General features: G+C 40.2%; 1 long non-coding RNA gene across 3 annotated transcripts in view; it reads left to right on the top strand.

Annotated features, from left to right (window-relative positions):
* Nucleotides 1-16,242, top strand: part of LOC122488087 — a 52,725-nt gene that overhangs the window by 18,639 nt on the left and 17,844 nt on the right. For all 3 annotated transcript variants that reach the window (XR_006298566.1, XR_006298568.1, XR_006298567.1), the window contains 2 exons: nucleotides 8,974-9,107; nucleotides 15,644-15,709. This is a non-coding gene — a long non-coding RNA (uncharacterized LOC122488087). The remainder of the gene's footprint in view (nucleotides 1-8,973; nucleotides 9,108-15,643; nucleotides 15,710-16,242) is intronic.

Genomic DNA, 16,242 nt, shown 5'->3' on the forward strand with positions numbered 1-16,242 from the left:
CTTTCTTCAATTTCTAGGATTATAAAGATTTGGGGACTGTCCTAACACCAAAACAAACAAACAAACAAACAAACAAACATATAATCCTAGAATATTTTGAGACACTGGCAGCATCACATGGTAGGAAAGTCATTGAGTTGGAGTCAGAGGGCATTATTTCTAGGAGTTCTCTTACTAATTTGAGACATTCATTCATTTCACCTCTCTGGTCTCATATCCTTTATTCATAAAATGAAGCAGTTAGGAAATGTGCTACAAAATTAAAGAAACTATATGTCAGTCTCATGCATGACCATAAATGGAAAATTCTCCAGTAAAATTCTAACAAATGAATCTGCTAGCGTATTAAAGAATGGTGCTCTTTGACCATGGTGGGGAGCGCTATGGCCTGAATGTCCGTATCCCCCTAAAATTCCTATTTGGAAATCCTAACCCCCAAAGATATTAGAATGTGGGACTTCAGGAGCTGCATAGGTCTTGAGTGTAGAACGCCCATGAAAGAGACTAATGCCCTTATAAAAGAGACCCCACAGACCTCCCTAGTTCCTTCCACCATGTGAGGCCACAGCAGGGAGGCACCATCTAGGAACCAGAAAGTAGGCCCTGACTAGATGCTGAATTTGCCAGTGGCTTGGTCTTGGACTATTCAGACTCTAGAATTGGGGGAAATAAATTTCTTCAGTATAGAAGATACCAGTCTCTGGTCTTTCATTATAGCAGACCAAACAGACTGATAGAAGGTTTACCTCAGACATGGAAGAAGTGTTCAAGGTTAGGCATTGTGTCAATTAACGGAAGTCATTACATAAATATTTTAAAGGAGAAAACCACGGGATCATCTTTATAAATTGCAAATTACATTTGACACTATTAAGCATCCATTCTCATAAACCTCTGTGTATGGTAGATCCCTCCTTATCTTGATAAAAGCTAGAAACCAACAATGAATATCTATGGAAAACCCAAGACGTTCTTATTGTGGACAAGACCAAAACCAAGACGAAGATGTCCATTGAGGTAGATAGTCTGTGAAGATACCGCCCAATGGACACATCTCCTGATATGCACCCCCTTGATCAGTCACTTTCACCCTGAATCTATTATAAGCAATCAAAAAAGCTCAGAAACCAAAAAATGAAATGATATGATGAGATTAGCTTAATAGAAATAAAATTTAAAACTTGGCATGGTGAAATTTTACTCTAAACAAAATTAAATGACAAACCAACGTAAATGTTTGCAACCTAATGGACAGATAGATGGACAATATCCATACTGGATAATGTTCTCATAAATCATTATGAAAATGAGAAGTACCCCATAAAAAGTGAGAAAAGGCTATGAATAAACATTTCACAGAAGGTGAATAAAAATATCCAGTAAAATCACTACGAACTAAAAACAAATAAAAATGAGATTTTATTTATGTATTTATTTATTTATGCATGTATGCCAATGTTGGTCAACAATTTAAAGAATGAGAGCATTTAATTAAGAAATGGTCACTCTCTAATTGTTCTCTGGGGTTCAAGATCTCTTTCTTAAAAATATTTTTTATTGAAGAATAATAAACATAGTGAAGAGTATTCAAAACCTAAATGTAACTCTTCATAGAAAAGTATGAGATAAACATCTGTGTAATCAGCATCAGATCAACAAATAAAACTTTAGTAACATCTCAAAAGCACATTTCATGGCAGCCCCAATTACTACCCCTTCCCTTCTATTCCAAGGTAATAGTATTCTGATGTCTAATACTCTAGTTTAATTTCACCCATCTTTGAACTTCACAAAGGTGGAATCATCCTCCTAAGTCTACCTTGTTTTGCTCAATATTATATTTGTGAGATTTATCTTTGTTATTTCCTGTAATTATAATTCTATTTGTAAAATGCTTCACAAAATTTCACGGTATGAATATGCACAATTTTTCCTTTTACCCTTAACATTCAAGGTGTTTCTAGTTTGGGGCCATTATGAATCATGATTCTGTGATTATTCCTGTATGTGTCTTTTTGTGTATATGTTCAAACATTCCTATCCTTTTTACACCTAGGATTGGAAATGCTTTCTCAAAGAGAACGTGTATGTTCAGCTTGCATAGATAATGCCAGAACCTTTCCCAAAGTTTTACCAATTTACCAGCAATGTATAAGGGTTCAAGTTGCTCCTTATTCTTACTCACACATAGTAATGTCAGTCTCTTTAACTTTAGCTATTCTGGTGTATGCACAGCTTTCATTTTCATATTCCTGATGACCAAGTCCAGCAGCTTTTCATGTACTTATGAGCCATTTGAATAAGCCTTATAAACAAGCACCTATAGTTCAAGTACCTTGCCTCTTTTGCCTTGTCTGTGCTTTTCTGACTGAATTTTAGAAATTCTCTCAATGTTTTGTATAGAAGCCCTTTCCCAGAAAGGTGTTGCAAATTCCTTCTGTTCTGTGGCTTCCTTTCTACTCTTTTAATGGTATCTTGTCATAAAAAGATGTTCTTAATTTTAATATAATAGAAATTATCAACATTTTCTTTTATGCTTCATGCTTTTTGTGTCTTGTTTAAGAAATCTTTTCCCTCCCAGGTCATGAAAATAGTCTTGTATATTATCTTTTAGAATTGGGCCGTCCATTACAGTAGCAACTAACCACGTGTGGCCATTGAAATGTAACTAATTGAAAAATTTTTTTTAAAATGGAAAGTTGAGTTCTTTGTTCATTCTGGTCATGTTTTTAAGGACTCAATAGCCACAGATATAGAACATTTCCATCATTGTAGAGAGTTCTGCCGGTCAAATATGTTCTAGAGTGCCATTTTGTTTTGCCTTATACGGTTCTAGGATATTATCCCCACATAAAATGATAATTAATTATATGACACTTTAGATAAAAACAAAACAAAAACAAAAATGAACTCGTGAATCTTTATTAAAAAAAATTTCTAGGGGCACCTGGGTGGCTCAGTCGATTAAGCAGCCGACTTTGGCTCAAGCCATGATCTCACCTTTCGTGAGTTTGAGCCCCCAGTCAGGCCCTGTGCTGACAGCTCAGAGCCTGGAGCCTACTTGGGATTCTGTGTCACCCTCCCTTTCAACCCCTCCCCAATCACACACTCTCTCTCTGTCTCTCAAAAATAAATAAACATTAAATTTTTTTTAAATCTCAATGTTATTTTATTACTGGATTAGTAAAAATAAAAAATTCCAAAATGGAGAACTCACAGTAAAAGCTCTGCTCATGAAAATTCGGATCCACTTGCATATAGACCTGGGTGACATTATTGTGAGAATTAATGATGTAATGGCAGTATGAATGTGGGCAGGAAGACTGTGGGAGGGGATGTGAGAATGCTAATTTCCTCATCTTTAGTGGGAATGTAATCAGTGTTCTCCAAAATGAATCCAAATAGAAAATTTTGGTTTTTTGACTTTTACCACTTTTTACAAAGGCAGATTCCCTTAGCTTTAGGGATCTTTCAGGAAATATTTCTGTTGTGAAGAAATAATGATATAAAGTTTATTAATTGTTTCAGTTTTGCTCATCCCTTTGTCTTCTATTAAATTCAGGTAAAATTACATTTAATAATTGAATAACTTAGGATGAACTCTATAGATGAATTACAACAGACCTCCGTTTTCCTTGCTTTGACCCTAGCCTCCTTTCCTTCTTTTTACCTTCTACTATTTCCCTGTGTTTCTTTCCCTACCTCCAAACTTGACAAACCACAAAGCTTGCAAAAATAGCTCTTGAAAGAATTGTTATGACAGTTGCTCGAATGGGATTGTACCAGTGATCCTGAGCAAAAAGCATGAGAAACTAGAACATTCTTTACCTCTTGCAACCACAATTTTTGCAGGAGTTAGAGATTTAAAAAGAAAAGAAAAGAAAAGAAAAGAAAGCAATCCAGGCCACACCACAGGGACAGATATCCCCACCTTTTCCCTCTCCTGTAGAACTTTAGTCATGCTTTGGTCTGGGGATTAACCTGGTTTTAGGTTCTCGCTGATGTACATCAACTAATAAAGACTCTGGTTTTTATTTGAATCCCTTAAACTATTTTTTTCCTTGACTTTCCATTTTTTGTTCAAAAAATGTAATGTATGCCTCCATTTGCATATATGCAGAGAGAGAGAAAGAGATGGTAACTGACAGTTTTTTCTAAGCAGTTAAATTTTAGGTTTAATTGGCATTTTCCTACATCTTAAAATTCATTATAATCATAAATTACTGAAAGTAAGCATATTTAAAAAGAAGAGGATTTAAATCTATATGCTCTGATGTTATACAGAACCCATAGTACATTGTTAAGTAAACAAGATTTGGTCTTTAATGCTATTTGTCACTAAAGGAAACAAAGATCCTTGGCGAGTGCCTAACTCCATGTCTTGGGCTTGAAAAAAAAAAAAAATCAAGTTGGGAGTAGAACATCTTGTTTTGGCCAGAACACAAATATGCTATGAGAAAATGCCCTAGTGTTGCTTATAGGGCACATATTTGCCGAGGTGTGGCAGGTTCATCATCAAAAAGCCTGAATGAAAGCAGATTGCATTTAATAAGATGTATTAAAAGATAGCTGTAAAATAAAAATAGTGCTTATAACAGTATATGCTTATTTGTGTTCATTGTAATGTATATGGGATAGTTGATACAGGTGGGTAAGTTATTTACATGAAGTATATATTGAATTTTTCTCTGTGTAGGCAGGAACAGGTACATTTTGGGAATTATGAGCAAACAAGTTATTTCTGGGAGAAGAAAGGATTTTACTAAAGATAGGAAGGATGGGAACCCAGAGCTCAGGTGGAAAGAGAGTTCCAAAGAATGCATCAAGTTGATGGACCCAAGGGGAAAGTAGATTGCACAGACTAGGTTCTCATCTCTTGAATCACAAAACCATGGATAAGGCTTTTAATTATAATAATATTCGAATAAAGTTATACCCAGATTTTCAAAAATGCTAACGGACTATATCAAAATTGTGAATAAATTTCAGAAGACAATGGGTTTTGCCATGTAGGCCAGGGTGCAATAAAGTGAAACATTCCTCTTTTTTTTTGGAGGAAGGTGTGATTTGTTTTGTTTAAAGGTATGAACTTGAAAAGTTCCATTTGCAAGGGAGCACTGATCATAAAAAAAAAAAAAGAAAGGGGGGTCTTATGAATACCCTTCTAGTTTGAAAGATCCTAGACACGACCAGATCTCATGTTATGACCAAGAATCAGTTAGTTATTTAATACTCCAGAACTCATCATCCTACCAGATTTGTGGAGATGGTGTTTTCTTTTGAGTCTGGCAGAATCACTATAACCTTGGGGAGGTATAATATAAATATAGAAAAAAGTGAAAAAGTGAATCACAATCACAGTATCATTGCTTTTGTATTAGGGTAAATAAACCTATAAAAATAAACTTCTAAATATTTTGAAGTCCAAGGTGATTGAATCAATTAAAAAGTTGACAAATTATACCGATTTCATTGAAATGTTTTGGAACACTTTGTTACTTACACTTTAAATCAATGTTTAAATATTTAAGATAATTTGTGACATGTGTAAATATTTATATATTGTGATGTTTAAAGGCCGAGAAACATGGTATTAAGTAGATTTATAGAATATAATAAGCTAAAGGTTAAATAAAGAAGCACAAATAGAAGAATTCTTCCTGTCCAGGTTTTGAGTATTCATAAAGCACAAGCTGGCTTTCAACAATGGATACAATGAACTACTAACATGGGGCCGTCTCTCTGTGGCGATAAGTCCGTCTGTATCCTGATTGTGGTGATGGTTACTAGGATCTCCACATGGGATAAAATTTCATAGCACTGTAAATTCCCTTAAAGCAAATAATGTAAGAAGAGGGCCTGTAAAAACTCGTGGCATCCAAATAAGGTCTGTACCTAATAGCATTAGATCAATGCCAAAGTCCTGGTTTTGACATGGCTTATGGTGATGTAAGATATTATTATTGGAAGAAGCTGAGTGAAGGGTATGTGAAAATTCTTTGTACTGTTTTTGATACTTCTTATGACTCTTAAACTATTTGAAAATAAAATTGTTATAAAGAACATACATAGATATTAGTTATTGCATAAAGAACAGGTGCCGACAGGCGAGTCTGCTGAGCGTATTGTCAGCTGACCATTGTCCCTGCGCCTCATTTGGCCACTCTGTGAACTCAGGTATTGGCATGACATCAGGTAGATCTTTCTGAGTCTGCTAGGCCAGCTTGTGATTTTTTTATTGTTATTAATAGTCTTGTAGGATTTAAGGCAACAGGAAACAGTTATTAGCGTAAATACTACAGAAACCATCATATAGAGTAATTCTTCCCTCTGGAGGGTGACTCCTTGACAATTAATCTTTGGGCATCCCCCTAGATCACTTTGCCCACACAAGAACTTTTTGGCTATTAAAGTTGCACTCTTCCATTTAAAACCAGCCAACTGTTTCTCCTGACACTTGGAAAAGAAATGAGTCTCCTTACAGTGTCTGCAGGACTTATAAAATCTGCCTACTATTGACATTTCTAATCTCATCTTGTACATTCTTCCTCTTCCTCAGAACGCCTTAGCTATATTGGCCACTTGGCTGTTCTAGAACATACCTAGCACACTCCTGCTTGCTGGACATAGATCTGCTGTTCCCTTTGCCATGCATTCACATTCTGTCTGAAAAGACTGAACTCGTCACTCTACCTGGACTGTACTTCAGACCACTGTACTTTGCTTTTCTTTGCAGCACTTGTGACTAACTGAAGTTATTTTCTATATCTATTTATTTTTTGCTGCCTGTCTTGATTTTCTTGCTTAATATGTAATTCGTTCTTGATAAATATTTTTTGAATAAATGAGTGAATTAATGAATGAATAAAAGAGCTCCTATTAGTGGTGCTTATTCTGGGAAGTATGAGTAGAAGTGATAAGACTTACATTCTACTTCTTATACATTAGGGCAATTTGACATACTTATATCAAGTATAAGCTAATTTTGCAACTAAGTTTAAAAAACATAAAAACGCATACACATGTTTATGCTTGGAATAGATTACTATAGAGGTCTTTTCAGCTTTAGCATTCTATGATCTTAGATTTTCCAAATTATTCTGTTAAGATACAAAACAGGGTGCATAGCATAGCTTAGCTCTAAATGATAAGGTATCAAGACAGATTGAATGGATTCCCGTTTTCATTTGAGAATTAATGTAAATGCACGAATCAGTGCCAACATCTAACCCTTACAACATACTTGTAAGGGTTAGATGGGATAGGGATAGTTAGGGATACAGGTATCCCTTAATACACAAACTAATATGCGCACCTGTGTTCCCCTTCTTAATTTCTACACACAGCGGGTCAAGAATATCAGTTCTTTTTGGACACCAGTCATGTGTAAGAGAAAACAGAGGTGATATGATTTTGTGTATTGAGGGAGTGTGATGACTGTATGTGGATTGATTCTTCCCTTCTTCCTCTGGTCTCTGCGTACGAGGATGCAAAATACTTGTTCATATATCTTGGCCCTCACTTTGAGAGTAATTGCCATTAAGTTTAGATGATTTGACTTATCTACCTTGAGTTCAGAGTGATCTTTAAACTTTTGGTATGCCCTTTCCTTTTCCACAAAGTATTTTGACATCCTGCAAAGATACAGAAGGTATACCAAGACAAGCTAAAAGCAGAAAACAAAGAAAAGGGCCAGAGGGACACGAATATAAATGGAACCAGAAATGAGGGTTAAACAAAACTATGTCTCATGGAGACCTACACTCTTGTAAATGGAGTGCAAACACTGGCTGTAACCTTTCTCGGATCCAGTACAGAAGGGGAACACTGCTTGGACGACACCTTTTGCAGTATTTCTAACATAAAATAAATCAAATCCATTGTTTGTCGATCTAAGCAACCCCCATAGTGAAGCAGAAAGGGATTTCTGAAAGTTTCTGTAAAGAAGATGTTATTCTTCATCTCCTTCTTGCAGTGATGTTTACTCTCATTTCTTTGACTATAGGACAATGGCAGAACTCCAAGATGAAATGAGGTTAAGACAGATCTATGGCGATGGGAGTGATGGTTGGGTGTGAAGCGGGAGCGGAGGTTGTGAATGACACTTTCATATAAACACATGGACCTTTAACACAACTGCACACATTTTCTTTCTTCAGTCATTCTAGGATGGGAACTGGCAGGCGTACTTCTCATTTTCTTTTCTGTACCAAATTAGAATGTGCCCCTAGGACTAAAGGAAATAGAGCTGGGGAGCCTGGTAGTTAAAAGCCAGTAAGAATCATTATTTCTGCCTCACTGGTCAGGCATATTTTGGGCAAATGAGTCAGCGCAGTGTGAGAGGGATGTTTGGGCTAGACTTTATCAGCAGTTACATACATTTTCCAGAGTTACTAAAAACTGTCCAGGCTGGTTATTTAGAGCTCTGGGGAAGAGCAGGGCAGAGGAGGTGAGGGAACAGAGTGTATTTTGCGATTGGGACATCTCAGATTGGGCAAGCTCTCTGTTCTAGCTCTCTCTGAAATGCTCTCTTTATGGGGTTTATACTACTACTGTATAAATTGCTCAAATTGGCCAGAACCCCTGGGTTCTCAAGTCTGGAACATCTGACAAAGATTCCAGCCTGTCAAACCATTCTTCCATATCATATCGGTTTCTCGGGGCATTTGCCAGATGGGGGTAAGCTATCCCGGTGATTCGTTTTGATTCCTCAGACATTAACTAAGAATATATTATGTGCTTGATATGTATGTATGTGGTGCTTAAAGAGATGGGGAAGGTCAAAATGGGTTTGCCATCCTCAGGAAGCTCATAATATAATGGCAAAGACAGGCATAAGAACAACAGTCGGAGTACAGAGTAGAAGGTGATCCGAGCAGAGCAAAGTGCGGAGGTTCTGGAGCCTAAAAGAGAGGAGAGTGGGTTTTTTAGAAAAGGCTCTGGTGCATCTTTTTTTTTTTTTTTTTTTTTGAGGGATCTAGCATTTTGAAGACACACAATTTAGCAGACATTCAAATTCACTGAACAGATGAATTCAGAGGGGAGATGGAGATCTCAGATGGAAGCAATGTTCGAGGAAGAAACTGCATGGAGGCCTGAAACGCATGGTGAGTAACAGGGTTGGCTGAATTGGGGCAGAGAACAGCCTGGAACGTTGTTGAAACCCAGAAGAATGCATTAATCTTTGAAGAAACACTCACCTGTGGTTCAATGCTCTTAAAAATTAGTTTTGAAGCACATATACACCCTCGGAAATAAAAGCAGACAAATTCTGTTGGAAGGTTGAGGTTTGCTAATGTAATATAATTTAATATTATAATGTGATAGGATATGACATGATATGATATAAAGTCAGGATTTTCTAAGGAAGGTTGTTATAATTACTAGATCTCCCTTTTCATCGCCACCTACCTTTGCAGGCACACAGTCCTGTGTGTGTGTGGGGGGGTCTAAGGATAATATGTTATATCATATTGTGTTGGTACACTAAAATGGGGGTAAACTGAGAGTTTAATGAAGAGACCCTGTATACAATTGTGAGTGGGGTTAGAGAAGCCCCATTAACATTTGGGAGCCATGACTATTCTTAGAAGTAACTAGGCAAGGGAATGGAAAGGTCGTCAAAACCCAGAAGGAGTTGTGACGGTGAAGGGAGGGATCACCAACAGGAGCTGTCACCTTCTGTGGAGGAATGTACTCACTGCCAACCTGTGACCCGGGAAGGAGCAGAGAGCATAACCCCCCCACCAGCCCTGTCTCCTCCCAATTCCCTGCTGGTGTGTCCTCCCATGAGAAGTTTCTTCCCAATCAGAAGCCAGAGGACATGGAGGCCTATGAGGTAGCCCTCAGAGCTCAATATCTTGCAGAGCAGGCCGAGAAAGATGGAGAAGGAACAGAGCCAGAGAAGACCACGTGGGGAAGGCCAAAGCTCGTCTTCCTCACAGAACCTTGGGAGGTCCCATTTTATTCACCTCATGACACCTTTGATTATCATGGCATCACAGGGGTGAATTTATGGGCTGCTTTGTAGAGCTTAAAGGGGCAAACTCCCCGCACTGCAATATGCTAGGCTTTCCATCATGCAGAATTATCCGCAACTCGGGCTAACTCATTCTCCATCCTAGGTACTCATGTCCCATAAGCGGCTAGGGCTGTCATCATTTTCTCAAGTGTTGGTGACGTGTGTAGGCACCATATCACTAGCTGGTGATAGTACCGGATGACATGGGGGCTCCCAAGACAGGTGGCTCTTGTGAACGTGCTGCACATCTATTGTCTCCTTCATCCAAAACCAATTGTTACCCACCCAAACGCCTAAATCTCATACATCTCATCAAGCTGCAAGGGGGTAAAGAATTATCTATCTTGAATTATAAGGCAGGCTGTAAACAAACCTCCAAGTAAGATATTCAGATGTGTGTTCCCAAGGTCAGTACAATATGCCAGATGTGGGGAACGGCATTTTATATTCAACAGTGTTTTTTTCCTAGGAGAACAAAAGGAGTGGAGGAGGGCTGTCATGCCTTTGAGAAAGTGTTGCTCATTTCAGAAACCTCTAGCTAGGATACAAAGAGAGAGAGTCATACAGTTAAAGATATATTCTCACCCTCAGAGAAGTTCACTCTAGTTTGATTTACGTATGAATGTATTAAGGGTAAATCCTCAACCTCAACCTCTCTTATATAAGAAATATTACAATATTGCCTTAAAAATAAATGAAATCTCACTCGGCAACTTCTAAAATTCTAGACTAAGAGGACATAAAATATCAACTCTATTGCCGTGCATTCTCCTCAACTCCAAGAGAACACGTGCTGGACATTAGTCCCCCTCAGCTACCGTGGCAGCCCTCTCCCCATCTGCTGCCAGGGATGGAATCCCAGCCTCCGGTTTTGGGGAAAATCACTGTTTCCATTCTCTTCCATGCACTGGGAATCTTTCAAAGGCACTCCGTCTCTCCCTTTCTCCATAGCATAACTTCAGTGCATTTAGCTTTTATTTTTTTTTAAATGTTCGTTTATTTACTTATTTAGAGAGAGGAAGAGCATGCAGAGAAAGAGGAAGAGAGAGAGAATCCCAAACAGTTTCCACGCTAAAGCGTGGAACCCGATGTGGGGCTCCATCTCTTGACCAGGAGATCATGACCTGAGCCGCAATCAAGAGTCAAATGTTTGAGCTACTCAGGCACCCATAGCTTTTCTTCAATAGTAGGAAGAAAGGTTGCCCTCCAGAAACTGAGACTTTGAGTTCTGCTAAGTGGACCCGAGATAAGTGAAAGTAACGGCAATATAGTAAACAAGATAAAATACCTCTCATCCTTTCCAGATCTTTCAAGACAGAAAGAATCATTCCAAGTTAATATATACCGTTCCTGAAAGCTAGGGAAGTGAGTCCTGAGGGAGGGGATCTGGCCACACCCATCCCATCCCCGGTGGCAGCCACAGTCCAGCATTGCTGTGTCATGTGTGGTGGGGCAAGAGAAGACAAAGTACTAATTAGCACACTAGGCTCTGCTGCAGTAACAGAAACTCTCAAGTCTCATGACATAGTAAAGCCTTCTCTTATGCATGGCACTCACCTTGGAGGCTTGTGCAGTTTATGGTAATGTGGGGATTCAGGCTCCTTCAGCCTATCCAGAGTTGCAGTAAAAGAAAAAGAAGGAGAAAAGAGGACCACGCGAAGGGGCCTCATGACCTCATCTGCAAGTCACACACGTTGCTTCCTCCGGCGTTCCGCTGTTGAGACCCAGTCACGTGGGCATATTTTAACTGCAAAAGAGACTGGGAAATATGCTTCTTTTACATGCCCGGAAAAAAAGGAGAATGGGGCTGGTGACATCTAGCCCGTCTCTGGCTCAGGTATTCTTGTGTGGTGTTCGGTGTAGAGCAGGATCATTGGGTAGCATGCCCTTGGTAACACCAAGTGCTGAACGGAACAATTCAGGATTTTTCCTTTGTCTGTAAAAATCAATATCTAAAATTCTTTCAGATTTCTATTCTCTTCAGCAATATGAAGAACTGCTCTAAAGTTACAGAAGTTATCTTAAAAATAGAAAAAGCTGATCAGGTATACACCGCACATTATTTATTGAAATTAACAAAGCAGTATTTTTAAAGCTATGACCAACGCCTCCTTCCTGGCTCTATTTTGATATTTTTGTGCAGAACACCTGTCGGCGTAGGAGTGCAGAGAGGTAGGAGAGATGCTGGGGAGGGCTCTAGGGGGTGGTGGAAATTCAAACACGGACTCTGGGTCCTTTCCAAGGGGTCTGGACATTAGAGGGTGAGGAGAAGGCTTATTTCAGGTAGGATGGTAACCTGACTCCTCCTGTCTGGAATATGGTCACCCATAGAAGTAGCCCCCACGTTGGTGAGTAAATGGTGAATCACATGATCAAGACGAATGTTTGCCAGAAATTTATTTGTGCTTTAAATCAAGATGTCAGGTACGCTATTTATAACAATTCAACTTAATCCACAGGAAAATTCCTGTTGTGTAAACCTCTTCCTTGAGCTATTTCCAGAATTAAATGTGACCAAATGGAACCACCTCCTTTCAAGGAAGTGTTTCGACAGTCGCTGCCTGGCATGGACTCCTAACAAACTTCTCCCTTCATCAGTGGATGTTTCAGCCACTTTCGGGAAGCCTTTAAGAATTTCTTACCTGACTGTAAACCCTGGACAACAGGGCTCTTCCAACAGCGACTTGATGGCAAAGGAGAGCCCACTGAGCCTGTGCCTTGACAAGAGGGAGCAGATTCCTGAATATGACCGAGACAAAGTCCTTGGTGACAAGCTCATTTCTTCTGCTTATCAGACTGAGCTTGAAATGAACTTCCGATGAAAAGCCATTCTGTGCCATCTCCCTCCTCCCTCCCATTCCTGGGAGGGCACTTTATTCAGGGACAGTGCTTTATTGCTGTTGATTCTTTCTTTTTCTGTTAACTCTTTAATGACTGCCCAAGAGCAGAGCCCCCCTTCCACATGTTGTATGCACCGTGGTGTCTGGTGGAGCTCCTCTACAGGAGCTCTCCCTCTACAGGAGAGAACTATTTGCTATAAGTACAAAAGCATGACCCAGGCTTCCCCAGTAATGCTCTGTGGGATTCCACTGAGTAAATCAATTAATGTTTTTGGCCCTTGGCTTCCTTATCTAAAAGTTGAAGAGGTTGGATGTCCTTTAGGTACCCTCCAGCTCTCAAGTCCATGAACACATGGGGTCACGTGGGGAGACCCGGTGCGATACCTAGTCTCTGAGTCAGGAAGATGTGTGTTTGAATCCCAACTCTGTTGCTGGCTGGGCAGGTGATCAGGGCAAGTCTTTTAGCTTCCCTAAAGAAAACGTTTTCAATTTCATGACTTCCTGGTGAGGAGCAGAAGACATTGAGGCAAAGGATCCAGCTCCTAGCAGACATTAACCAAACACAGGTTTACTACACGAGACCAGACGTAATTCTAGGCTAATACTAGAGGTCTCCAAGACAGAAGTTCTAAATGCAAATCACGATGTTGGTAAAGCACCTCTGGTTTCAGGCACCTACTGTGGCCAGGTCTGGGGCTGATGCTGGGGATAAAAGACGCAAGCATGTACTAAGAAACCACACAATGAAGCATATGGATGTGATCAACCATAATGAAGATGCAATAGATTGCTTTTTATTGGGGCTACCTTCTTCAGAAAGCCAACAACATAACGCAAACAAGAAAATGGTCCTGAAAAGTAGGAACCATTTTATAGAGAGGGAAGCCAGAAAAATACACTTTTAAGTATTTTAACAAGACTTGGTAAGGTTGATCCTGGCCTCGACCTTCACCAACCCTGTGAAACTGCATGTGCTGGTGTCTGTGTCTGTGCCTGTGTGTGACTGTGTGTGCACATATGTGTGTGTGACAGCGTGTGCGTGATTCTGTGTGTGAGTGGTTGTGTCTGTATGTGTGTGGGTGTTGGGGGGGGGGGTGCATGTACACACGTGTTCACACACTTACCCCTTCCAGAAAGCACTCCCGGGCTCCGCAGGCCTATTCACACACTCAGATGGCAATAGAATCAGCATCTGCTGTCTTTTCACACCAAGAGCAGTCTAGCACATTGATGTGAAAAGAAAACACATCCCTCAGTCAGCTCTGGGTAAAGGACAGAGATCGATAACTATATTTCTCAAGTTGGTAACACTTGGCATCTTCTATGCAATGCTGCTGAAAGTTTCGCTCCCTCCTAAACACATGGGGTCGGCTGGCATAAAGAAGTAGATTTTCCCAGCAAGGTGCTCCCAAAAGGCAGCTGCCTGCTGGAAAAAGGCATGTGAGGCACTGAGTTAATTTAGCCGTTGTGGGTACCCTACTTGGCCCCCTCGTTGGGTCTAGCCCTAGAATATAAAGGTGGGCTAGAGGCAGCTGATGAAGATGATGTGCTGTGTCTTTGGAAATCATGATTCTCCCCGTGCTCTATCTCCACAGGGTGTCAAGACCCACATTAACCTCATGCTTTGGGGACTTTGTATGAATGGACAATATTTCCATGCATTCATTTGTTTTATTGGTTTTGTCTTCACTGTGTGATTGCCCTTTTTCTTAGTGCAAGCCGTTTGCTCTGTCCTCCATTGGCACAGTTAAGGGACGTGGCAGAGCAGAAAGCAGGAGTCACTGGCCAGAGTACCTGGCTTTTTCTTTCTTTCTTTTTTTAAGTTCATTTATTTATTTTGAGAGAGACAGAGACAGGGTGATTCATGGAGGGGCAGAGAGAGAGAGAGAGAGAGAGTTGGATGCTTAACCAACTGAGCCACCCAGGCGCCCCACTGGCTTTTACTTCACAAGCACTTATGAAGAGTCTAGAACTTTGTGGAAAAATAAAGAGGTCAAGGGTATTTAGTGGCAAAGGCAGAGTGATCTGCAGAAGTAGAAGGCAGAGAGGGGCTCACGCGTGCCCTCCCACAGTCCACAAAGACCTGGCTGTGGGAAGAGAAAGGTGGAGTACAGGCATCCTAGAACAGTGGCGATCAGCCTGGCTTCCCAAAATATCCTGACAAGGGGCCAGGACCCCAGAAAGGAACACTATGTGCAGTGTCCTGGCAGATAAAGCCACAAGTGGTGCTATGAAAGGGTCCAAGCAGGGGCGCCTGGATGGCTCAGTCAGTTGAGCGTCTGTTTGTTTTGGCTCAACTCATGATCTCGTGGTTGTGAGATCGAGCCTGCTTGGGGCTCAGAGCTGACAGTGTGGAGCCTGCTTGGGATTCTCTCTCTCTCTCTCTCTCTCTCTCTGCCCCTCCCCGACTTGTGTTCTGCCTCCCTCCCACTCTCAAAATAAATACATAAACATAAAATTTTTAAAAATTTTTAAATAAACAAAAGGAAGAAATGGTCCAAGCAGACAGGGATAATTGGTGTCTCCAGTGTAACTCAAGTGTGCCTAGCACCAAGACCTTGTTACTCAGGTCAAGAGTAGCAAGAGGCCTGGTATGAGGGAAGTGCTAGAATAAAATCGGGCTGGCTTCTATAAAATAAGGAGATGCAGTATTTTTTTTTTTTTTTTGGACACCTGAGTTTATGAGCTGTCATTCCTACTACATATGGAAGACTAATAACATTTTCCAGATTAGCAATTGATTTTTATTGTCTGTTTTGATTCTGCTTCTGGACACTCCAAGGTCCCCTCTACACACCTGAAGAGGAAGCCGTACAAGAGATCCAAGAGTCATGCTGGGACTGTGTAGGTATGTGAGTTTCACTCTGGTGATGATGACTCTTTCTTTCCTTCCATGAGGTGTTTACTTCTGTTAGTTAGGACTGTACATCCTAAGGGCATGATAAATCTCCAGCTGACGATTTCTGTTGCTTTCTCCTTTGGCTTAATACCTTTGTTTCTACAATATCTGGGTAGCACAGGTATGTTGGTGTGGGGTACAGTTCCCAAGGACTGCTGTCTCTAGAAAACAGGGCTTGGAATCAACTCTTCGTGTTCCTTCCTTCCTTCCTTTCTCCCTTCCCCCATTCCTCCCTCCCCCTTTCCTTCTTGCTTTTGTTTTTTCCTCTTTTCACATTCATTGAGTTCCTAAACTAGATCATGTTCTAGGTTCACTGCTGGAAATACAATGATGGGCAAGTTTGGCGTAATTTGTGCCCTCTGGACTCTATATTTTAATGGGTAAATACAGCTAAGTGAACGGGCAACTACAGTCCTATACCATGAATGTTCATATATAGCACCCAGTGCTAAGAATCTTATCGTAGCACAGCAAACTTGTTC

This window comes from Prionailurus bengalensis, chromosome A2 (genome assembly GCF_016509475.1).
Source record: "Prionailurus bengalensis isolate Pbe53 chromosome A2, Fcat_Pben_1.1_paternal_pri, whole genome shotgun sequence".
NCBI lineage: Eukaryota > Metazoa > Chordata > Mammalia > Carnivora > Felidae > Prionailurus > Prionailurus bengalensis.